Source organism: Ctenocephalides felis, unplaced genomic scaffold (genome assembly GCF_003426905.1).
Source record: "Ctenocephalides felis isolate EL2017-DRISC unplaced genomic scaffold, ASM342690v1 CF-g0.4_SCAFFOLD_02300, whole genome shotgun sequence".
In the NCBI taxonomy this organism is placed as follows: Eukaryota; Metazoa; Arthropoda; class Insecta; order Siphonaptera; family Pulicidae; genus Ctenocephalides; species Ctenocephalides felis.
Window position 1 is genome coordinate 22,501 of NW_020538454.1, and position 7,500 is coordinate 30,000.

The 7,500-nt window shown below is 36.7% G+C and overlaps 1 non-coding gene across 1 annotated transcript in view; it reads right to left on the reverse strand.

Moving 5' to 3' along the window:
- The window catches only part of LOC113380667, a 1,927-nt gene extending 837 nt beyond the window's left edge, over window positions 1–1,090 (reverse strand). The window contains exon 1 of the ribosomal RNA XR_003367469.1: window positions 1–1,090. This exon is cut by the window's left edge and continues 837 nt beyond it. This is a non-coding gene — a ribosomal RNA (small subunit ribosomal RNA).
- Between the last annotated feature and the right edge of the window lie 6,410 nt (window positions 1,091–7,500).

Sequence of the window (7,500 nt, forward strand, 5' to 3'; positions counted from 1 at the left end):
GTTAGAACTAGGGCGGTATCTGATCGCCTTCGAACCTCTAACTTTCGTTCTTGATTGATGAAAACACATTTGGCAAATGCTTTCGCTTCTGTCCGTCTTGCGACGATCCAAGAATTTCACCTCTAACGTCGCAATACGAATGCCCCCAGTTGTCCCTATTAATCATTACCTCGGAATTCCGAAAACCAACAAAATAGAACCGAGGTCCTATTCCATTATTCCATGCACACAATATTCAGGCGAATGAGCCTGCTTTAAGCACTCTAATTTGTTCAAAGTAAACGTACCGGCCCACCTCGACACTCGGTGAAGAGCACCTTGGTAGGATTTTGAGTTGGGCCGCCTTTTTACGGGCTAAGCCCACCGGTAGGACGTCCCACAGACATGCCAGTTGAACACCGCGAGCGGTGAACCGACAGTGTGGGACACAGATTCAACTACGAGCTTTTTAACCGCAACAACTTTAATATACGCTATTAGAGCTGGAATTACCGCGGCTGCTGGCACCAGACTGGCCCTCTAATAGATCCTCGTTAAAGGATTTAAAGTGTACTCATTCCGATTACGGGGCCTCGGATGAGTCCCGTATCGTTATTTTTCGTCACTACCTCCCCGTGCCGGGAGTGGGTAATTTGCGCGCCTGCTGCCTTCCTTGGATGTGGTAGCCGTTTCTCAGGCTCCCTCTCCGGAATCGAACCCTGATTCCCCGTTACCCGTAACAACCATGGTAGTCGCAGAAACTACCATCGACAGTTGATAAGGCAGACATTTGAAAGATGCGTCGCCGGTACTAGACCGTGCGATCGGCACAAAGTTATTCAGAGTCACCAAGTCAAACGGTGAGCAAGGCAAGCCCGCCACCGATTGGTTTTGATCTAATAAAAGCATTCCTTCCATCTCTGGTCGGAACTCTATTTGCATGTATTAGCTCTAGAATTACCACAGTTATCCAAGTAATGTGGGTACGATCTAAGGAACCATAACTGATGTAATGAGCCATTCGCGGTTTCACCTTAATGTGGCTTGCACTGAGACATGCATGGCTTAATCTTTGAGACAAGCATATACTACTGGCAGGATCAACCAGGGTGCTATATATATAATAGCATAGTGCGTAAATGTCCCTCGGCGTCACCCGAGAGACCACACTTTGTATAGAAAAGTTCGATGAATATTTCTAAACAACGAATTTTCTTACATATATATATCTGAGTCGTACGATATTCCCTGGACATGACGAACAGTTTACATCGCGACTTGATATTTTATATATTCTGCGCTTACACAGAGGCTAGACCTTTAACAACCGTCGAAACGGCGGTCCGTACATGAAATTTGCGGTCCGCAGACCCAGTTAATTTCAAACAGTCTCTTTACCCTTCGTTAGATTGAAAACGTCGGGGCGAATTCATTATAAGAATTCATCGTTATAACTAACTTTTATTCTCGCTCGGAGAGTATTGAGTTGATTGCATTTGTATATTTTATTTTCCGCATAAGAGTCTTTGCGTCAACGACACATGCCCGCGGATATGCTGTACAGTATGGTTGAACACTTATAAATAAGGTCCAGAACCCGGCCGTAAACCGACATCCAACATATACGGCGTATATTATTCTAGACACGGTCTACGACAGTTTGACCTGCAGCGACGGGTCGCCTCGGGTTACCGTGCGAACCATCACCGCGATGGTCTGGACAGGCTATATGGCGGGTCGCAAGAAAATAAATTCTCTAGGACGCGCAACCACTTTAGCAATTTTAGAGCACGTTGTGGTCCAAAAACAAACGTCCTCGCTTTAAAATTGAAATACGAATATTTCACTGTGTGTGAGATTGAAAAATCTGCTTTCGCTGATTTTTCATTTTCTTAAAACAACGCAATGAAGCGAATGTTCAAATTCGCACAATTTGAATAAAATGTGCAGAGTATATAGAATACTAACGCAAGCGTTTACTACAATCGACTTTAAAACACTAGACTTTCATCTAGCGCCCAAAGAATTGATTGAGCTATGCGTTTAAAGTATAATATTCAAAAAGAACGCCGTTTTCACAACGAACTTCGTCATTCGCTCAGGCATCTGGCGATACCGAGCAGATATACATGGCAGTGCTCTCACACAATGCATAAGAGCGCTAAGCGGTTGTAAACTGCGTCACGCTGCTTTTGCACACTGCGCAATATTTTGCGACTAGCTCCGGTCAAACGTTAATGAAACGAATGATCATTGCCAGAAGCTTTTGCCCACAGTATATTATACTATAGGAGCGCACTTGATTACAGCAATAATTTGTCGAGTAATCACAAGATTTCATATTTGTGGTCAGCAGACCCAAATAATTTTAACTCGCACCGATCGAACGTTCATAAATGAATGATCCTCGGTGCGAGAAGCTTCGTCAGTTCTGCTGCACCACCCATCTATTTGACTTTAGTCCATTTGTAAAATCCTATATTATTAAAATATATAGATTTTATATTTGCGGTCCGCAGACCCAAATAATTTCAACTCGCTCCGATCAAACGTTCATAAAACGAAAGACCATCGCTGCGAGAAGCTTTGCTAGTTCTGCTATATTCACATATATTTGACCGTAGTCAATTTGTAAAATTCTATATTATTAAAATATATAGATTTCATATTTGCGGTCCGCAGACCCAAATAATTTCAACTCTCTCTGATCGAACGTTTAAAAACGAATGATCCTACCACCAGTTATCTATAGCCGCAAACCAGCATCCGAATATATACGGGGTATATAATTCTAGATGTGGCTCACAACATTATTAAAAGTTACGCTAATATATCATTGACAGACTAAAAGTATCGAATATGATGTAAAAACTACACCGGGGAATGATATCCGTACCCGCCCGAACAACATAGCGTACTTTAGCCTGAGCTCGCTCGCATCGCACTCGACACGACCTATCCCCCTATATAAGGCGCGCGGCCACAGCGTAGGTATTTGACTGAGTCCCAAGCGATGTGCATTTGACCTGCGGCGAGGGCCTGCTCGCGCTTACGGTGTGAATCGTCAAGACAAAAGTCTGGGAAAATTTCGAACTGTGAACCCTTATGATAGAAAAATTTTTGTCGAAAATTTTGTTAGATGTTCAAACAGTTTTATATATATGGACAATATGAATTATAGTTAATTATTGAGTTTTTAGGTGTTTTTTGGGTTTTTTTAAACTTTTGTATAAAATTATGTATTTATTGATTTTTATAGATCTCAATGAATATAAAACGAATTTATATATAGTTATATTATTTTTTATAATTATTTGTTTAAATTTTCTAATTTTACAATAAATGTTCAAACCAGTTTTCCTCGATTTTCTCTTAAACCGTAAAAGATACGAAAAAACTTTGTTCGTACGAAAGATGCAGAATAAAATTACGAATAAAATGGTATATAAATGGTTAGGTGTGTTCATATAATTTTCTCTAGATTTTCCGATTTTTCCGAATTTTCACGACGGCAACTCGCCTGTAGGCCACACCGTTGGGAATTCGAAGTTGTGATATATGGGAAAAGAACTAAGAATTTTGAGACCTTTCTAATGATGTATAATAGTTTATATGTTTTCTTTAGAGAAATATCGAATCGTGAAGAGTATTGCTCCAACCTAGCCGCACTTTGCATTTTGACATGTTAACATCTACACATATTGCTCTATAACATAAAACCGTAAAAGATACGAAAAAACTTTGTTCGTACGAAAGATGCAGAATAAAATTACGAATAAAATGGTATATAAATGGTTAGGTGTGTTCATATAATTTTCTCTAGATTTTCCGATTTTTCCGAATTTTCACGACGGCAACTCGCCTGTAGGCCACACCGTTGGGAATTCGAAGTTGTGATATATGGGAAAAGAACTAAGAATTTTGAGACCTTTCTAATGATGTATAATAGTTTATATGTTTTCTTTAGAGAAATATCGAATCGTGAAGAGTATTGCTCCAACCTAGCCGCACTTTGCATTTTGACATGTTAACATCTACACATATTGCTCTATACATAAAAACCGTAAAAGATACGAAAAAACTTTGTTCGTACGAAAGATGCAGAATAAAATTACGAATAAAATGGTATATAAATGGTTAGGTGTGTTCATATAATTTTCTCTAGATTTTCCGATTTTTCCGAATTTTCACGACGGCAACTCGCCTGTAGGCCACACCGTTGGGAATTCGAAGTTGTGATATATGGGAAAAGAACTAAGAATTTTGAGACCTTTCTAATGATGTATAATAGTTTATATGTTTTCTTTAGAGAAATATCGAATCGTGAAGAGTATTGCTCCAACCTAGCCGCACTTTGCATTTTGACATGTTAACATCTACACATATTGCTCTTATACTAAAAAACCGTAAAAGATACGAAAAAACTTTGTTCGTACGAAAGATGCAGAATAAAATTACGAATAAAATGGTATATAAATGGTTAGGTGTGTTCATATAATTTTCTCTAGATTTTCCGATTTTTCCGAATTTTCACGACGGCAACTCGCCTGTAGGCCACACCGTTGGGAATTCGAAGTTGTGATATATGGGAAAAGAACTAAGAATTTTGAGACCTTTCTAATGATGTATAATAGTTTATATGTTTTCTTTAGAGAAATATCGAATCGTGAAGAGTATTGCTCCAACCTAGCCGCACTTTGCATTTTGACATGTTAACATCTACACATATTGCTCTATAACATAAAAACCGTAAAAGATACGAAAAAACTTTGTTCGTACGAAAGATGCAGAATAAAATTACGAATAAAATGGTATATAAATGGTTAGGTGTGTTCATATAATTTTCTCTAGATTTTCCGATTTTTCCGAATTTTCACGACGGCAACTCGCCTGTAGGCCACACCGTTGGGAATTCGAAGTTGTGATATATGGAAAAAGAACTAAGAATTTTGAGACCTTTCTAATGATGTATAATAGTTTATATGTTTTCTTTAGAGAAATATCGAATCGTGAGGAGTATTGCTCCAACCTAGCCGCACTTTGCATTTTGACAAGTTAACAACTACACAGATTGCCTTATACTGTCTAAACCGTAAAAGATACAAAAAAACTTTGTTCGTACGAAAGATGCAGAATAAAATTACGAATAAAATGGTATATAAATGGTTAGGTGTGTTCATATAATTTTCTCTAGATTTTCCGATTTTTCCGAATTTTCACGACGGCAACTCGCCTGTAGGCCACACCGTTGGGAATTCGAAGTTGTGATATATGGGAAAAGAACTAAGAATTTTGAGACCTTTCTAATGATGTATAATAGTTTATATGTTTTCTTTAGAGAAATATCGAATCGTGAAGAGTATTGCTCCAACCTAGCCGCACTTTGCATTTTGACATGTTAACATCTACACATATTGCTCTATAACATAAAAACCGTAAAAGATACGAAAAAACTTTGTTCGTACGAAAGATGCAGAATAAAATTACGAATAAAATGGTATATAAATGGTTAGGTGTGTTCATATAATTTTCTCTAGATTTTCCGATTTTTCCGAATTTTCACGACGGCAACTCGCCTGTAGGCCACACCGTGCAAAATTCGAAGTTGTGATGTATGGAAAAAGAACTAAGAATTTTGAGACCTTTCTAATGATGTATAATAGTTTATATGTTTTCTTTAGAGAAATATCGAATCGTGAGGAGTGTTGCTCTAACCTATCCGCACTTTGCATTTTGACAAGTTAACAACTACACAGATTGCCTTATACTGTCAAAACCGTAAAAGATACAAAAAAACTTTGTTCGTACGAAAGATGCAGAATAAAATTACGAATAAAATGATGTATAACTCGATATATGTCATAATATATTTTTCATGAGATTTTTCAATTTTTACTTTAAATTAAAAAATGTTTGAAATTTTTCGCTGACTTTAAATTCATTTGCGGGTTATGCTTTTTTTTACAATATTGTTTCAAATGATGTAAAAAGTTAAATTAGCGAGGTGCCTCAATATGCAAAAAATTGGCCCACTCTATTGATATTTCTTAGTAAAACCCGTATATTTAACCACAGTTTTCTAAGAAACCAATGACTAGGGTGGGCCGAATCATTATAGAAGTAAAATTAAGCGATATGGGCACCTTTTCATATGAAATATATGTGTTATTTAAATGAATTTTGACTTCAAAACCATATATCGCAAATAACTCTTTAGCCAGCGAAATTTTCAATAAAATACTGTTTTTAATAAGTTAATATATTAATTTAGGCATGTGAATAATTCCAATTGTAAGTTATATTTCTTTTAATAGTTTGTACGGGGGTTTTTAAATCGGGTTTAGTTTGTTGTTATTTATTTCCATCAGAGTGCGCTAGTATTTTTTTATAATAATTCTCGAACTTTCGAAAAGAATATATTAATGTGGAAAATTCGCATAAATCTTCATTCAGTTCTCCAGTTAGACGTGAAGTATCAATGGCGAATTCTTATTTAAATTCAGGCGCAAGTGCTAGTAATTTGAATCATATGCGCTCGCATGATCAAATTACATTTGGGGAAGCAAAAGAATTTACTGGTGTAAATCTTCCGACAAGTATGGAAATTATCAGGTATTATTTTTATTTGGCCGAAGAATCAAAAAAACAAAATAAAATGTTTTCATATAAAACATTTACTCCAAATGTGGTAACGAAATTGATTCAGACGTGGGAAAAAATTGATATTCCAATTATGGAGAAACGAAGTATCGCTAGAAAATTGAACCGATTGATTGATAAATATAAAAGTACAAATAAAAGCAAGTCTACCCAAGCATCATTTCAGGAGTTTGTAGAATCCACGAAAGAATTATTTTATATTGGAAAATGCAAATGCGATTTGCGAAGATTACTGTGTTCTTGTGGATTGATCCCAAAACATTTACAAGCGTTTATGATGGATCAACATAATGAGAGGAAATCTACGATACCAGAATATATTATAAAAATTGAAGATGAAGTATCAGAATCTACAATAACTAGCAATATTACTCCAGGTGAGACATATACTCCAGATGTTGATTTTGATTTTAAAAGCAGTTCGGAAAGTTTACAAAATACTTCTCATATAAAACGTGGTCCATATAGTCGAAGATATAAGGCTCCAAGCTATGCCTTAATGTGCGACAGATTTGCAATTTCTGATAGAGTTGGGTCTGGCGTGGTGACGGCAATCCTGCGTGACCTGGGCATAACGGATGATTGGGGCAATCCTGTCATTATGGACAAAAATAAAAGCGTTCGCGAGAGGCAGAAAAATAGGCAAGCTCTACACAAACGATATGATTCTTCTGAATTAATAGCATTTTCATTCGACGGCCGAAAAAATGATTCTATTACCATGGAAAAAATCGATAAGAAGTTTCACCCACGAATGATTAAAGAAGCGCATTTAGTTATTTTAAAGGAACCGAATGGCCAATTGTTGGGTTACACAAAATTGGAAAATGAAGATTCGGAAAGTAAAGTAATCAAATTGAA